The following is an 18,692-nucleotide window of genomic DNA, read 5'->3' as shown; positions in this document are numbered from 1 at the left end:
AGGGAGTAAGTTTGAATGGACCGCAGATTGCGAAGAAGCCTTCCGAAAAATCAAAGAACACCTGGCTTCAATTCCAATCCTGCAGAAGCCTGATCCTGATGAGGTTTTGGCATTGTACATAGCAGCGACAGAAGACGCAGTTAGCGCAGTGTTGGTCAAAACCAATACGAAGATGGAACAGCCTATCTATTATGTCACTAAGACCCTCAATTCTGCGGAAAGGAACTACACGAAGATCGAACAACTTATCCTGGCATTAGTGTGGGCTACTCAAAAGATGAGAACCTATTTCCTAACTCACTTCATCCGCGTCCCATGCAAAGCACCACTGGAAGCAGTCCTCAAAAACGCGGGAAAAGTAGGCAGAAAAGCCAAGTGGAACACCCACCTGGACCAATTCAACATCTTTCATGAAATTTAACATTCCCAAAAATCCCAAGTTTTGGCGGATTTCTTAGCAGACCTCCCCCTGGACAACGACGAAGAGATTAAGGGAATACTAGAAGACGATGAAGAAAGCAAGGATCCAATTGATGTCCTCGAACCCGCGAGTCAAAGACAATGGGAAGTCTTCGTCGATGGTTCCAAAAATAAGGAAGGGGCAGGAATAGGCATTGTCATCACCACCCCAACTGGAGAAAGGATCGTACATGCACTCAGGTTAGAATTCAAAGAGCATACTAACAACATCGTCGAATACGATGCAGTCGTACATGCCCTCCGCTTAATAATAGAGATGGGGGTAACCGATGTAAGACTGACAAGTGATTCACAGCTTGTCATACGGAAAATAGGGCTCGAGTACAATGTGTACGACGACACCCTCTCTGCTCACATGGCCTTGGTCCAAACATTGGCATCACAAATTCCAAACATCAAGTTCTGAAACTTATGCAGAAGGGATCTCAGGCACGCGGATGCCCTAGCATACATATCATCCATGTTGAAGGACAAAAGCATCGAAGCTATTAAAATAACAAGGGTATACGAGCCTTCAATTGCATCGCAATTCTCCTTTGCTACCAATCAAGATACATTGGAAGAAAATATCGAAGATCAGGTAGGAGAAGACATCCATAACGATTTTGACGAAGAAGATATCCTGTCAAGAGCAAATCAAGACGAAGATTTCAGCAACGAAGATGATTGGAGAATGGTGATCCATGCGTTTCGCGAAGATGGAAACTTACCCGCGGATCATAAACAAGCCAGGAAAATACTCTCCAAAGTAGGAAGATATGATCTTCGGGATGGGATCCTGTACAAGAAATCCTTCCTCGGACCATTACTACGTTGCTTGTCCATAAAAGAGGGGCATCGAATTCTAAACGACATCCATTATGGTGACGCAGGGAATCATAGCGGCATGAGATCACTAGCCGACAAAGCAAAAATGCAAGGATATTACTGGCTCACAATGATACAGGATGCCGCAAGAATGTCCCGACGATGTGAAGAATGTCAGTGTTTCGCCAAAAAGATACACGCGCCAGCAACAACGTTAAATTTTGTAGATAGCCTGTGGCCATTTGCAAAATGGGGCATAGATATCGTCAGGCCTTTCATCGAAGGATCATGGAAAAGACGATTTTTGATAGTAGCCACGGACTACTTCAGTAAATGGGTGGAAGCTAAAGCCTTATCCAGGATCAGAGACGTGGATGTGTTTACTTTCATATTCCAAAACATCATTTGCAGGTTCGGCATACCAGCGGAAATCGTGTCCGATAATGGTAAGCAATTACAGGGGAAAAATATAGACATGCTCTTCGATACTTTCAAAATAAGGAAGAACAAATCCACCCCCATATACCCTCAAAGCAACGGACAAGCGGAATCCACTAACAAGACCCTCGCCCTTATCCTCGAAAAGGAATTAGACGAACATAAGGGGCGATGGTGTGAACAGCTGCACAATGTGTTATGGGCTTACAGGACAACACGAAGATCTGCCACTGGGGAATCCCTGTTTCTCCTCACTTATGGAGCTGAAGCAGTCATCCCAACAGAGATCCTCATGCCAACCACAAATACCGAAGCATGGGAGAAAAAATCTCACAACAGACATGATGTTAGAGAGATTGGACGACCTGGAAGGAATGAGGGAAGCAGCATTGCAGAAGATGTAAAATTATCAACGAAGACTAGCGAGGGAGTACAACAAAAAGGTAAAGCTTCGAAATTTTGTAGAGGGGCAGTATGTGCTAAGAACAATCCCATAGTATCAACGAGAGAAGAAATGGGGAAAGGTAGCACCTACATGGGGAGGACCTTTTATAATACACGACATTGCGGGAAACGGTTCCTACTATCTTCGCAATCTGAAAGGCGAGGTCCTCCGGCATCCTTGTAAAGCTAAGTGGCTCAAACCGTACTACCCATAGGAGCAACGCAGCTTTGCACCTGCGTGAAGAATACCAGAAGAAGAAGGCAGCGTAACCGCTTTACATGTTTCTATCTCTGGACGAGGATTAGCAGGCCTCAACCTATCAATCAAACAATAATTTTGAAACCTTCAAGTAAACAAAATTTATTAACAATATTGGGTAAAGTAGTCAATCTACAATCTCTCAGGGCTCCCCCATCAGTGTCTATGAGTGTAAGACCAGGGGGAAGGGACCCAGCAGAAAGAGATACCCAACCAATCTTAAGGCAACGGGTCGACGGAATGGGTGTATGTAAATATTTTAACCCCATATCCTAGAACGTTGCCTCGACCCCCACCGTCTGGGAATCCTCTGGCCCAGGGTTCGCCAGCGGGGTGACAGGTCTCAAGAAGATCGTGAAGGTACCTCCCTTCGATATCGCACCCAAACACTTAAAACATTCTTCTTTTGTTTTTAATGTCCTTCCTCACAATGCTTAAAATAAAAAACAAACTGATACTTCAGGTATACCAAAAGAATGATCCATTTCATAAGGGTTGGTTACAAGGAGCGGCAAGGCCAATTCAAAGAAAAAAACACATCAAAAACATTCTCTTTACAAAATACTAGCAAAATCTAACTGAAGGATAATGCTGTGGTTTATACTTGGAAGATTCCTCCCCATCAGCAGGGTTGTTCCGAAGAGTTGAAGGGACGCTCCCACCAGAAGAGGGTCCCGAGGAGCCAGGCAAGGAGGCAGGTACAGGACGACGCGGATAGCTCTTGACGAGGTGATAGACGCATTTATGTGTCTCATATGTCTCTATTGTATGTATTATTAGTGCTCAATTTTGTATTTATTGTGTTCTTTTATGTCTTTGTATGAATTTTTAGAGAAATAAGCCCTTGCGGCGAAATGGGCTCAAAAAGCAGTGTTTTACACCCCGAAGAAATGTATCGTAGGCACCCCAGAAATGCACCGGAAGCATCCCAGAAATGTCCCGGAGGATTCCAACCAAAAATTACTATTTCCACCCCAATTGATATTCGCACCCAAGATCTGGTTAAGGGGCATCCATCTTCTCTTTAAATTCAAAAACAGCTTTTTGGAGGGAAAAATATATTCAAAACTGGCAGAATTTCGATCGTCAAAATGAAGGGGTTATGGGTCGATTCAATGGCTGAAATTTGGTATAGAGATGTGATATAGGTTAAGGAACATATTATGGGTGACATGATCGATCAAATTTGGCTGGAATTTTCGGTATGATTCACACACCCAAAATAGAGCACGTGTACTTGATAGACGCATTTATGTGTCTAATATAGCTCATTTGTATATATTGTTAGTACTCGATATTGTACTTATTTGGTTATTTTATGTATTTGTAGGTGTTTTTGGAAAATAATCTCTTGCGACGAATTTGGCTAAAAATGTGGCATTTGGACCTCCGTTGATAACGTACCGGAAGAGCCTCAGAAGTGTACCGGAAGTATCCCAGAAATACCCCGGAGGAACCCCGAAAAAAGTGCGGAAAATGCCCCAGAGGACACTTGCTATACGGACCCTTGATTTTGGATAAGGGGTAACCTAATTATTAAGGGGTGACCCATTTCCAGGCAGCTGCTAAAGGGACACCAGAACTGGATAGGGGGAGATCACATTTCTTCACGTTTTCAAATTAATGTTTTGGCGGGAAACTTCATGCATGTTTACTGGCAGAGTTGGATTCGATTAATGGACGGTTTCTAAAGAGATTCAACCCATAAAATCAGTTGGGCTGGATGTGAATGGACTAAACAGAGATGGTACATGTGTTTTGATCGATCAGATTGGGCTGGAATAGCCGGGAGAAGAAATCAGAGTCCAAATAGGACACGTATGGTTCTGTTTACGTTTCAAAGATTTTTTGAGGAGATTCTGGGAGAGTTTTACGCTAAAGAAAACTCTACTTGGTCATGTTAAAGTCTTGGGAGAGTTTTGGGGCAATAGAATAGCTCATAAACGCGTACAGGGAGATCAGAGAGAGATATTCTCTCAACAGCGCAGAGAAGAAAAAAGAAAAGAAAAAGTCGGATTCAGTAGAGATTTTTGGGGATTAAAAGACTATATAAGAGTTGGTTCAAGTCATAGAAGGGTTAGAAAAGTTTAGAGAGAAATAGGAGAGAGTTCAGAGCCGAAACAGGGAAGATACCATTGATTGTTGCTGCTGCTGCTGCGAGGAGGAAGAACGTGAAGAACAGACTCTCCAAGGCCGTCGTTTATCAACAGTGACATCGACTGTCCATTGAGGGTCGTAGTTCTTCAACAGTGCAAACAGCGAGCTCTTTGTGTCGTTGTTATACAACACTTGTGTTCTATCGATTATTTTCAGCACTACCCCTTTGTAACAGTGACGCTGGAACAGTATAATAGCGTTATAAACTTCAATTATCAATTATTTTCATCAATAAAAACACTTATTTAGCCATGAATACATCTTGTGAGTGTGTTTTTGAGATGAGGAGCTAAACCCCTTAGCCAAGGCGACGGAGGAAGCCATTGGTCCTTATTTATGGTATAATTCTAACTTTATTATTTATTTGCAATATTATTACATGATTATTTGCATGGAATTTTTATTGGAAAATTGATTTTTATTGAATAATTGTGATTCATTTTGATGGAGCATGCTTAGTTTATGACTCTTGATGTTTCATGCTTGGTGTTTACATTTATTACTTCAAAAATCTACAAAAGGCATAATATTAGAATCACTCTAAAAGAAAAATTGCATGAATATTAATTATTAGAATTTATCAAATAATGGATCAATGGTGGAATCCAAGTCTTGGTGTTTTTCTCTAAAGGTTTGAATTATTTTATTTATTTGCGTGTTTAATTTAAATCGAGAAAAATTGTTTTCTTCACAAGTCTGAAAAGAACCTGTTTACCACTACAATTACAATCACTATTTGAAATACATCAGTACTGTAACACGAGCAAAATTGAAGTTCTTGTGTGCATGAGGGAGTTCTGCTGGCGTTGGAAGAGTGTTGAGGCGTGAATAAGACATTTGGGAGCGTGCAAGATCAAAGTTGACGCGTGCATGGGATTAAAAATGGAAATTTTCGTTATTATTGGCAGCCGAGAATATTTGAATTAAATGGAGAATATATGCAATCAATGGTCGGATTTTTGGCTCCAATTCACTAAAAATACAAGGCAAAACAGTTTGGGAAAGGCGGTCGAGAGTTTGGGGAAGCTTTGGAGGCTACAGAGTAAAGAAAAATCGAGTTGCAGAGCCACCATTTCTGCTGCTGCAACTCAAGAACAAGAAGAACATTAGACAACCAGAGACAGTCGTTCATACTACAGTAAAAACGACTGTCACATGAGGGTCATAGTATTCTGTATAAACGTTGCAAACACCCGATTTTCATTATTATCTCCATTTCATCATTTGTACACCTCTTTTGAGCAATGAAAAATTCTTTTGAGCGTGTTTCCAATATGCGGAGTTAGAACCCATCACTGGGACGACGGAGGAGGCTGAGCTTCATACATGGGTAATTTTGTTAATTCTTTTTAAGACTTTTGCATTAAAAATTATTTGAAATATGATTTAATTAAATTGGTTGTTATTTGATTAGATGGGTCATGCTTAGCTTGGGTGATTTGATGTTCCATGCTTAAAATTTACAATCAATTTTTTGAGAATCTACTTTGGCAAAATAAGAGTCCATATAACTTATGTTTTGAGCGATTATTGTCCAGAATAATTCATTGAGCCCTATGTTATGAAGATTGGCCGAATCATTAGTCCCAGTACCTCTCTACCAATTTGTCAATATTTTTGTACATAATTTTTATAAATCTATAAATCCTTCATCCTTCACAAATCCGAGAGTTTGAACCTCATTACTATAACCACGAAAAATCTCTAATCATTTTGGCGTCACCGACGCGGAATTGTGTTTAGGTAGAATTTTTTTTTTTTAGATTTATTTTTCTTTGTTCTTTTTTACGTTCTTTGGGTATTTGTCTATGTGATACAGGTTTTGAGGCTTAGATCGAAAATAAAAAGAAGTTGTCAAAGATTTTTGGCGATTTCATAAAGACTAGGAGCAAAGCTTAAAGCAAAAAGAACGGAAAGAAGACGAAGGACTTTTTTTATTATTACTTTTTAGATATTTTTTTTATTATTAATTTTTTTTTAGAAACTGTAATTAAAGTTTTTATTTTTGTAATCTTTTAGTTTTGGACATTATTTTTTTTTCCGGAATTTGAACATTGGACATTAATTTTAAAACCCTACAGAAGGGTTATAAATTAAAAAAAAAATTAAATACAAACTGTTTGCAGGGAAGGGCGACGATTACTATATCGTCTCGGCCCCTCGGGTTCGCACACTGACACCGGAGTCAGTGGCCCGAGTCGACTACAGCGGTTCTTCGCCCGTCTGGTACGGGAGGTAAACTTCTAAACACCCGCGAATCTCCTGCAAGCGGGTTTACTGTTTGCCTTAAGGTGAATATATGCTGAGGACTTGAATACGGCTGTTTTAAATTCCTAGTAAAGGGCAAGGCCCGGCCAATACAAGATAAGGGTTCGGATTTCATCATCGTTCTCTTCTTGCCCGCCTTAGGAAAAAGAAACCAAACGCGATCCTAAGCCTAAAATTTTGACTAGAACGAGACTTATATGGTAACGAGCTTAATAGGAAACTCGTTCGAAAAATATTGGTTGCTCTTTAAGCACACTTCAAAGTTCATGATGGTTTCTGTGAGTTGAATGCGTGACTGCGCCGCCTTCTAATGCGGTGAGGCCTTGGGTATCAAAGAACTACTAAGCTTCCCTCGCCTCGATTCAACTTACTTTGACTCGGATTGATTCCAGAGGGGTTTGCTCAAATTGCAACGAATTCCCTTTCCAAAGATAGAAGCTGGTCTAGAAACAATCTAAGTGGAGCCATCATGCTTTTTGTTTGCTAGAATTTATAGGTTTGATTTGGTCGAGTCAGCCTTATTTGTGATTGTGTAGAATTCCTCTGTAGTTTGTGTTTCCTCGATGATGAATCCTTTTCAGGAGACACCACCTGAGATGACGTTACGAGAATATATGTCTAGAAATTCTCGTTATCAAGAGACGTCTTCGGAAATGACTCTTGGTGAATATATGCGTGGGCATTGATATATGGATACTCCAACTTTTATTGAGGAATCACCTCTAACGATCTATGAAAAATATTATAAACATAGACCATGTAGTTGGGAACAAAGCTTGAGAATTCGTGAATATCAAAAATTATATTGTGATGATGATGAGGAGGAGGATGCTGATGATGATTATAATGATATTTCTAGTTCAAATACAAATAATTTTAATAATTATTTACCTATTCAAAAGGACGAGGATTTGACTAGAAATACCCCCGTTTTAGACGATGATTACGAAACCGATGATGGTTTAGAGGAACCAGTTTATCTTGAGAGTAATGTTTTCGAGTCAAACGATTTAGAAACAATAGTCTTAGATGAACTCGTAGAGATTAGCGGGGATGAACCTGACTTAGAAAAATCAATAGCCCACTTTCAGGAATCTGATGACCTAGAAATTAGGGAGATTATGACCAGTCTACCTAGAGACGCCGAAAACTCTAAGTTTGGGGGTGATTATCATTCTCCATGTTCTTTAACTCTTACAAAAATCCCTCACGTGGGACTTTACATCAATGCCTCAACCATCTTATAAGACTATCTTCGTACTCGTTTTACCGAACTTAATAATATTCAACACGAGTCTCAACTGTTAGAAACCCATCCTCTGGTTGATGAGGTTAGCCCAGGCAATAATACCAAGATTGACTTTATTTTCCCACCAAAAAATTTTCTACCAACTGTGGGAACTTATAAATTTCAGATGTGTCAATTATTAAGTTTTGAGACTAAACCTAATTACTTTAGGAGATTAGGGTCGACATGTCTGTTTAAGGAAGACCACCACTCTCTTTGTGGTCAGCTGTGTAAGTCAAATCTGATTGACTTTAAGGATCCCCAGTTATTCAGGTTGTTATTATTTTTAATTGAGTTTTTCTAGACTTTTAAACCTGAGCTGTTGGATCTTAGCTATGAGAAAGTGCATCCAATGAAAATATTCTATCAAGATCCTTTCATAGAACCTGAACCTGAACCACAATGGGACATAGGTATCTTAATCAGAAAACTACATAAGGGTATGCAGTACATGTTCATTTTCTTGGCTTGTTGCAGATTCCTTTTACTTGTGATAGCTCTATTTGGTTTCGATAACCCACAATTATTTCGGCTATTGCTATATGATTCGAGGTGATTAAACCTTTCTTAGTCTGGATGAAGACTATAAACTTAGCACTTCTTGGGAGGTAACCCAATCTCATGCAACCCGGTAATACCCTTCCTTCACTCTTTTGCTTCAAATAGTAACTGTCTCTCCTTGTTCATGCTTTTAATTTCATCTTTAGAACATTGAGGACAATGTTAATTTTAAGTTTGGGGGTATGGGAGAAACTTTTTAGTTGCAAGAAATAAACTCCAGAGCCTAGAAATTTACGCCTATTAAGGATAACACTAACCAATCTAAGTGGATGGAAACATTTTTGTCTTAGGAGTTGAGGAACCAATCTGACTAGATGGAAACATCTATAGAGTCTATTCATAAAAGCACATAGCTCAGGTGTTAGAATTAACATGATAGTTTCGCCATATCTCGTCGAGTCCTTTTCACTTTCTATTTTTAGTTTTCTTTTATTTCAAGTGATTTGGTGGGGCACACGATTCAAGTTGTTACCTTTGCTAGGGTGAAATAGAGTGACTGAGTTACCTTTTCAAAAAAAAAAAAAAAAAAGACCAGACCAGACCAGTAGACCAATCGGAATAAATACTAACACTTGGATAGCAATATGTGTGTGTTCTCCCTGTCTCCGTCGCCTAAACAAGCGTGGAATGCAGGATCCACGGGAATCACCATGTAATCTGCTGACAAGAAACATGCGCTTCGGTCCACAAGGTCCAATCATGTTGTTATTTCTTAAATAAAGGTGTGTTTAATAAAGTCGACCACTGGTACCCTTGTATATGCCAGTTGTGTTGACCTAGAGTTAGGATTATTAACCACTGGTTCCCTTGTATATGCCAGTGTGTTAATATTAGTCAGACCGGTATCTCAGTCATTTAGGTTAGGTTCATCTTGGCAGAGGCCTTCAGACAGATATGGGAAACACCGTTCGCTTTTCAACCATCTACATTTTTCTTTTTCCGTCTTCTTAATCTATTCATGTGATTAGTCTGACTCTGAGTATGATGTCCATCGTGAAACTATCTTAGTAGAGCTCTGTCACTTATATGAATTTTAGTATGCTTGAGTGCAAACTCGTGTACAACAATTGGAATTTCGCATCAGGGTTCTTCATCTTAGAGTCAATAATTGTATGCCAACCAAGGAGATTCTTTAGTGCTTTCCAAGGTTTTGCGTAGATAGCTAGGGTATGGAGTAAAGGTTTTGTGGGTACACCTCTGGTAAACCCTCCGGAGACAACACTCCGCCACTAGGGCCACCTAGGGGTTCAAATGATTTTCCTTTCTAGAATAAATTTGCTCGAGGACAAGCAAATAATAAGTTTGGGGGTGTTGATAGACGCATTTATGTGTCTAATATGTCTCTATTGTATGTATTTCTAGTGCTCAATTTTGTATTTATTGTGTTCTTTTATGTCTTTTTAGGAATTTTTAGAGAAATAAGCCCTTGCGGCGAAATGGGCTCAAAAAGCAGTGTTTTACTATTTCCCCGAAGAAATGTATCGTAGGCACCCCAGAAATGCACCGGAAGCATCCCAGAAATGTCCCGGAGGATTCCACCCAAAAATTACTATTTCACCCCCAATTGATATTCGCACCCAAACTCTGGTTAAGGGACATCCATCTTCTCTTTAAATTGAAAAACAGCTTTTTGGCGGGAAAAATATATTCAAAACTGGCAGAATTTCGATCGTCAAAATGAAGGGGTTATGGGTCGATTCAATGGCTGAAATTTGGTATAGAGATGTGATATAGGTTAAGGAACATATTATGGGTGATATGATCGATCAAATTTGGCTGGAATTTTCGGTATGATTCACACACCCAAAACAGAGCACGTGTACTGTAACACGAGCAAAATTGAAGTTCTTGTGTGCATGGGGGAGTTCTGCTGGCGTTGGAAGAGTGTTGAGGCGTGAATAAGACATTTGGAAGCGTGCAAGATCAAAGTTAACGCGTGCATGGGATTAAAAATGGAAATTTTCGTTATTATTGGCAGCCGAGAATATTTGAATTAAATGGAGAATATATGCAATCAATGGTCGGATTTTTGGCTCCAATTCACTAAAAATACAAGGCAAAACAGTTTGGGAAAGGCGGTCGAGAGTTTGGGGAAGCTTTGGAGGCTACAGAGTGAAGAAAAATCGAGTTGCAGAGCCACCATTTCTGCTGCTGCAACTCAAGAACACGAAGAACATTAGACAACCAGAGACAATCGTTCATACTACAGTAACAACGACTGTCACATGAGGGTCGTAGTATTCTGTATACTACAACACTTTTCATTTATCGTTCTTTGTAACGGTGTTTGCAACAATTATAAACGTTGCAAACACCCGGTTTTCATTATTATCTCCATTTCATCATTTGTACACCTCTTTTGAGCAATTAAAAATTCCTTTGAGCGTGTTTCCAATATGCGGAGTTAGAACCCATCACTGGGAAGACGGAGGAGGCCGATTTTCATACATGGGTAATTTTGTTAATTCTTTTTAAGACTTTTGCATTAAAAATTAATTGAAATATGATTTAATTAAATTGGTTGTTATTTGATTAGATGGGTCATGCTTAGCTTGGGTGATTTGATGTTCCATGCTTAACATTTACAATCAATTTTTTGAGAATCTACTTTGGCAAAATAAGAGTCCATATAACTTATGTTTTGAGCGATTATTGTCGAGAATAATTCATTGAGCCCTATGTTATGAAGATTGGCCGAATCATTAGTCCCAGTACCTCTCTACCAATTTGTCAATATTTTTGTATATAATTTTTATAAATCTAAAAATCCTTCATCCTTCACAAATCCGAGAGTTTGAACCTCATTACTATAACCACGAAAAATCTCTAATCACGAGGCCATGATCGGTCTTAAGACCAAGCTCAATCTTCTCCAACATCTTGTTTGTCTCCTCCGCCAATTGACACCGAGCCTTATGCATAATAACCGTCGTTCGCTGCTGGGCTTGAGATAACAACGAGGACAGACGATTCACTTCTTTAGAAGCAGCACCAACAGCCTCCTCGTAGGATGCCACCAGACTCTTAAAATAATTAGTCTGTCCTTCCTGCTGCACTAAGGAAGATTGAGCCTTTTCAAAATTTTCATTTGCAGCGCGGAGTTGTCCCTCGAGCTCTAAAAAAGACAACACAAGGGAGTTAGCACAGAAAAGACATAATCACACTCGATGAAATGAGGTTATACCTTCGACACAAGATAGTCATATTCCTCGGATAGTTTCTTATAATCTAGTTGAAGGTTGGTGAGAGCAAATTGACTTGCATATAATTCTACCTGCTTCATCGAATCCATGTGACTAAGATGGTTGACTTCGTTGTTTATATCTGTTACCCCTTTGTTAAGTCTGTACATGCATACTTCGAGATTTCTCTCAGACTCAGCCTGGCGGGCTATTTCAGCGCGAGACGCAGCAAGGGCTTTGCTGAGAGCCCCAACCTCGGCTCTTGCATCGTCCTTTTCTCTGGTAAGACACATCATACTCTCCCTAATTCCCGGAAACGGAAGGGAGAGAGCCTTTCGTAATTCCTCTTCTAGAAGATGTATTCTAGCCTCTAATAACGAAGTACGCTCACGGGATTCCCGCAGATTCTCACGTGTCCACAGCAGCGTACCATTGAACAAAATACGGTCATGGTTATACAGACTCTGCATATCAACCATCTGAACATGCCTTGCGTGCCATCCCTCAGTCCGAGTGTCCCACTTTTTGGCTTCGCTCTTAATTTTTTCGACCAACTCTTTGATATGAGATTTTTGTCGTGCTCTTTCATTCCGAAGCCATATCAGCTCAGGGACTCCATCCACTGAAGATAGGGTGGCGAGACTCAGACAGAATAACAAAGTAGTAGAAAGGAATTACGAGGGATAAAAGATGGAGAAGAACTAAACCTGTGAAAGCTGAAACTTTGCCGCGAGTTTGCTCTAACTCAGCGCGAACGGTGGCAAGCTCTGAACGAAGACCAGCCTCCGCTTCACCCAGCCTTTCTTTCTTTTTAAGGCTATTCTTCAGTTCTTCTATCTCCACCTCAGCCGCAGATAATGCCTTTTCCCTGTGACGAAGCTTAGCCTCCAGCTTCAAAGATTTCGCTTTAAAGAATTGATACAACACATGGTTACAATGCTCACTCCTCATCATCTACACATCAAACGACAAACATTATTACACCGAAGGATTCGTGTGTCACGAAGAGATATGTACGAGGACTTACCTCCAAGACACGCTGCTGGGGAAAACCATATTGGTACCCATCGGCTATGGTTCAGAGCAGCGAGGTTACGAAGACTAACACTCCACGGTTTACGGTTCCTACTATTGACATAATTCCCAAAGGAGCTGTTGAAGTTTTCAGAAGTATACCACTCCATCTCAGCGGGATTTGGAACGTAACATGTCATCGTTGTCTCCCCCTTACTCCGCAGATAACATTCCCTCAGTGCACGGAGATAGTTCCCCGATAATTGCAACACGGAACGACTATGAGTATTGGTGGAAGAGCCTTCGCGACCAGCCAGCACATCATAATAAAAGGAATCACCAGACTTATACAACGGCAGCATAAGACCCGCCTCGAAGGCTCCAACCGTAGTCAACAGATGAAACTCATCAAACTGATACTTCGAGATGATCTCGTAAGTAATATCATCCTCAAGGGCATAGAAACGAACCTCGAAGGCTTGGAGCTCATGATTTTCCTTGAAAACTTCAAGGTCAATGTGCTTAAACGTGACTTTCTTCTTGTATTGGTTCCTTAACATGCTGAATACATTTGGAGAAGGAAACTGGGTAGTGGGTATGGCCAGGGTTGGTGCAGGTCATATTAGAAAATCAATGCCTCATAGTTCTTTGTCCTAGTTGCAGCTTTATCTTCTCCATAATTACATGATCTTTTTGAGTACAACAGATGTTTGGTTCATGTCTAAAAAATTGCTGTGTTTTGTCTATTTGTCTGATTTGAAATAGAAGTTCTATGTGTGTACACAGATTGTATTTGGGTTAACTGGCAGCTAAAATTCCATTTATACTCTGCTGCGAAGTAACCTATATTTTGGAAACATTTTCATGAAGAGGTTACAGCAATTGCACCTTGCTTGATTCTGCTCTCATAGTAGTGATCATTTTTTAGACAGGACAAAGAATAAGTCGATAGGGTTTAGCATTAACATTTTCAATAGCTTCAGGTATATTTCTCTTCTAGTAAGGATCATCAAAAAGAATTCGTTTTCTATTTGACAAATTAAATCTCCATAAAATGTTCTGAAGTCCAGTGAATCCCATTATGTGATTACTGTAGCTTCAAAAACATGGAAACTGATATATTGATGCTCAATACTACACTTCATATGGAATCCCATTGTAACACTACACCATATTCAGTGATTAGTAACTAAAATTAGTAACCTACATGTGGCCGATACTAATTCGTAACTGAAAATTTCAGTTACGAAAATTTAGTAATAGCTATGACTCAGTCACGAATTAAGACAAGTTTTGTAACGGCCTAGCTCATGTTGCTATTAGAAACTGCTAGAACAGGATCGTGTTAAAATCGCATGTGCCAGGAAACACCTAATTTTACGCGTGCTACAAACGTGTGTGAGAAAACTTACCCTAACTTATACTTATCGTGTTTTTTCTTTCATTTTCATTCTCATCCACCAGCATAGCAGCCTCCATGAAGAAAACCTGAACAAGAAGGCTTGTTTATCAGAAACCTTCATCTCCGTCTAGTACTCTCAATCTTTCAGTATCTCTGTATCTCGCTCTCAATCTCTCTTCCTCTCTATCGGAGAAGATTCATTAAAATCAACAACAAGATGAAGAACTGATTGCTTAATGGGTTTTTGTAATATCCTTTGAGTTTTGTTCAAAATCAATACTTCTGTTTAGCGATTTTAGAGCTGATTGCTTAGGTTTTGATCTTGTTTTGATTAATGTTGTTTGTTTGAAGCGACGAAGAAAACCTAAAATCCAGAACACAGATTCCTCTTCAAACATCATCATCAATAGCTGAAAGATATGGGTGATTGAGGGTAACTATTTTTCTTTTTTCTTTTTTCTTTTTTATCAATTCCACCCCAAAATTTTCAATTAGGGTTTCAAATTTTGTTTTTTTTAGGTGTTTTTAGATTTCGTTTAGGTTATTATATTTGATTTTTGATATCTCACTGATTTCAGGTTCCCAAGTTTTGGAATTTAAGTGATGATCTTTATTTTCTAAACTGTTTTTTGAGGTAAATCTAAGTGTTATTGGGTAATTTCTCTCAGGATTTGCAAGGGGAATTTAGCCAGTGCAGGTGTTTGGTTTTTGGGTTATTAGTTGTTACTGCTTTAAATTTGTTTGATAAATTGTCTAACTGAAAATTGCTTATTTTTCGTAGGATTTACATGGGGAACTTAGCCAGTGAAAAATCAATGCTGCAAATATGTAAGTAAGTTTGTCTATATAATGTTCTGAATTTACTCCTTAAATCTTTGTTTTATGTTTCATCCTTTGTTTTAAGAAGCTAATGTTAACTTTGTGATTAAATATGGGCGTTTATCTATTATGGCTATTAATATTTAAGAAGCTTCTGTGTTAGATGAATATGGTTAGAGCCTGGATGATTAGTGGTTTGTAGTCATGTATTGCTAGAAAAATGATACAACTCATACTTATTGGTTCAGTTGATGGGGATGATTTTGTTGACAGAACAACCAGAATCTCAAGGTGTTTGTTGCTAAGAAGGAAAATTATACTACTTCATGTAAGGTTTAACTCTAAATATTGCTTCTCATACAACTTTCACTTACCTAGAGGCGAGAGCTAGCTGTTGCCGCAAATAAGTTCAAAGAAGAATGTGCTTTTGGTGAAGGAGGTTTTGGAGGTGTATATAAGAGTTATCTTGAAACACTGGTCAGGTCAGTTGTGTTCTTGAAGCTAATGTTAAATTTGTTAATTGATTTTGTTTTTATGCTTTGAATTTGTGGAGTAAATTCCGCTTTGCCGACATACCGTGATTGTTGCTAAGAATCCATCCTCTTGCAAGTTTAGTGTTTAGTTAGGTTTTTTCTTTCCAAGAAGAAGAAGAATGGAATGAATTGAAAAACTAGAAGAAGGAAACGGAAAAACTTTTTATTTAAGGGCATGTATCGGTCTCTCTTCAATCACTAGTTCTTTGGTAAGAAAATTTGTAGTTTTGATTTGTTTGATTTTATGTATATTTACGTATTAGCAGTTATCACTTTCGATGAACTCGAACTTTCCTATGAATTACAGTAAAGAATGTTTAAACAAATATGATCCTTATTGGGTTAAGATCCTCAATTCTCTCTAGTTAGATAACCGACAGCATTAACTTTCCCAATGCAATTTTTATCCTCAACTTCCATTCTACACTATGTCGTCATGGAAACTGTTCTTGGTTGTTGAGAAATTCTTGATTGCACCACTTTATCCTCAACTTCTGTTTGATGCATTGTTTTGCAGGTATTAATTTTCTTCTTGAATCTTTCACAAATTCTAATATATTTATGAAATTTTTGTTTGTAATTGTTCAACTGTTTTTTGGTAGTCTATATATATTGTTGAACAAAAAAAAATGTTGTTTTACAAACGCACTTCCACTTCCCACATATATACTGATTGCGTATGTTGCTATGGGTACTGATTACAAATGCTTTTTGAATCTCTTAGGAAGGAGACTAAGAAGGCAATAAATTTACTGGTAAAGGGCTTGAAGGTGTTTGAAACGTTTGAGGAGCAGGTGTGTGCGCATATGACTGGACTCTTGGAGTTTGAGAACTTCAGGCATATCAATAAATTTAAAACCTTATGTATATCTCTCTTTTTTTCTTGTGCTGGCAATTGAATAGTGTTATGTCTGATTATTGTGCAGGGAAAATGAGCATTTTAAGATGTATGTCGATGAAAATGCTGCACGTGCAACTTTGTTTGATGCAGCCGAAAAATTGATTCAAGCTAATGCACTTCTGAATGACTAGTTAAATTTTTCAACCCTTAAAGGAGTTGAGGCTGCAATCTCTCGTTAAGCAGAGGTAATTTTCCGTTTCATATGTATAGAGACACTTTCTCTGTACTGGCCCAGAAGAATTGTTATAAGTGTGTACTAGTGTTTATTTGTTACCATGATAACAGTGCAGCTTGATTAGGCAGCAACACCCTCCCCAACATGAGAACCTTATGTCCAATTCCTTTTATTAAGACTCGTCCCTGCAGGTTATGCATATCGTAACCTAGAAAACAGGACATTCGCAGCCAACTATTGCAATCTCAAGAAGGTTAAAACCTTATAAACTATTTGCGAGCTTCCCATTCAAATGACTGACTTAATAATCTGAAATTTGCATTTCAGGAAGTGTTGGTCACCTTCATAAAGCCATAGGATCCGGGAGAGGGCTGATGCCCTAGATGCTGCTGGAAACACCACTGCTGCTATTGAAAAGGTACAAACATGTGTGACTTATTTTTCTCCAACTCTTACTTTCTTCTTCTCAGTTTATTGAATTAGTTGAATTGTTATGCACAGGGGTTTGCCATTGGCTCGGATGTTCTTTTGTATCTCTTGCACTTTTGGTGCCTTAGTGAGTTGTCCATCTATTTTAAGTGTGGATGTTCTTATGGCAATCATGTAAGCACAATTATGTGAAATTTGAAGTATTATTATTGCAGTTTATTTCAAGTACGAAAGCTTTGTGCCATTATTCCCTAACATCGACTGAATTTCCTTATGTGCATTGGACAAATTGATAATTTCCTTATGTGTATTCTGAATTTCCTTTGTACTAGACTATAATTAAGGTTTTAACCTTCAGTTGTACACTTTATTGCGAGGTACAACGCTTAATGATCAAATTGCTACTGGATTATATTGTTGGTGACCTTCCTCTGGTAAGTCTCTTTTGTGATCTTCTTGACATCGTGCTCAAGTATGAATGGCAGCTGATGCTCTTTGTTTGCGAGCTAAACTTAGTAGTTTTACTACTCACTCTGACTCCTGTTGTATTCTTTTTAAAAGCATAAAACTGAAACTGCGGCTCATCTTTTTATCAATCATGTGCATTATTCTATTTTGCATATATATAAAATGATCCATTAAAATCATGGCTAATTTTGTGTCATTGGTAGTTTTATATATGCAGGTGACGTTCAAAGAACCAGAGTCATCTAAGAATGCTTGTGAATGAGCTACACCCGTGATTACTGGCCGTAGAGCTAACTGTAACCTGGCTTCACTAGGTGCACATCATCCTAGGGTGATTACTTCCGCTGCATGGAACCAACAAGGTACAAAGAGTTATCTGCTTGTACCTAGCAGTTATGAATCATCTGATAGTTGAACTCACCATGAACCCAAGTATCATTGAACAAATCGATTAACATATATAATGATTCGAACAATGTTTGCTTTTTTCGAATGTAGAATGAATGAATGTTTGAATGTGGAAAGAATGAAAGTTTGAATAAATATTTGAATGACTTCTTTTGAATGAAAAATGAATGTTTGAATTGGATTGAATTGAATTGAATGACAAAAATTCCAGGGGACAGGATACCTGCAGGGTAAAATAAATGGGGTGGGAATTAATTTTGACCAGGTTAATGAAGAATGGCCTATTTTTTTTTGTTACAAAAAATTTAGTAACGGCAGAAAAGTGTTACTAAATTTTTACCGTGAATTTACATGAAAGATAGCGTGTCAAAAGTTTGAAGTAGCAGCCGTACTCTGTATTCGATTCTGTAGGCTTCTAATATGTGGCCTGATTCCCAAGAATCCGGCTCCCTCCGAAATGAACTAAATGATTGAACATAAGAGATCATGTTAATCCTTAGAGAGTTAACATAGAAAATCCAAATAACAGATCTAAGTGGATATTAAAAGGAATCTTCGATTCGAGCAACTAAAATTCATACCAAAAGAATTACTACTAATCTTAATCTTCGTATTGAATCACCATAAAACGAACTAAAAACAAAGTAGCGAAGGTATTT

General features: G+C 38.6%; 1 long non-coding RNA gene across 12 annotated transcripts; it reads left to right on the top strand.

The window, feature by feature from the left end:
* Positions 1–14,361: 14,361 nt before the first annotated feature.
* Positions 14,362–18,221, top strand: LOC113318031. Of its 12 annotated transcripts, XR_003344242.1 has the most exons (11): positions 14,362–14,733; positions 14,879–14,934; positions 15,082–15,128; positions 15,393–15,410; positions 15,498–15,601; positions 15,735–15,861; positions 16,377–16,446; positions 16,579–16,738; positions 17,056–17,146; positions 17,230–17,331; positions 17,843–18,221. It is a non-coding gene; the product is annotated as an uncharacterized LOC113318031 (long non-coding RNA). The 12 variants fall into 12 exon arrangements; XR_003344237.1 differs by lacking the exon at positions 15,735–15,861 and having other exon boundaries at positions 14,362–14,546; positions 14,652–14,733; positions 15,393–15,601; XR_003344236.1 differs by lacking the exon at positions 15,735–15,861.
* The last annotated feature ends 471 nt before the right edge of the window (positions 18,222–18,692 follow it).

This window comes from Papaver somniferum, chromosome 10, assembly GCF_003573695.1.
Source record: "Papaver somniferum cultivar HN1 chromosome 10, ASM357369v1, whole genome shotgun sequence".
Taxonomy (NCBI): domain Eukaryota; kingdom Viridiplantae; phylum Streptophyta; class Magnoliopsida; order Ranunculales; family Papaveraceae; genus Papaver; species Papaver somniferum.
Note: the sequence above shows the minus strand (reverse complement) of the source record. Positions and strands in the feature narration are given on the sequence as shown.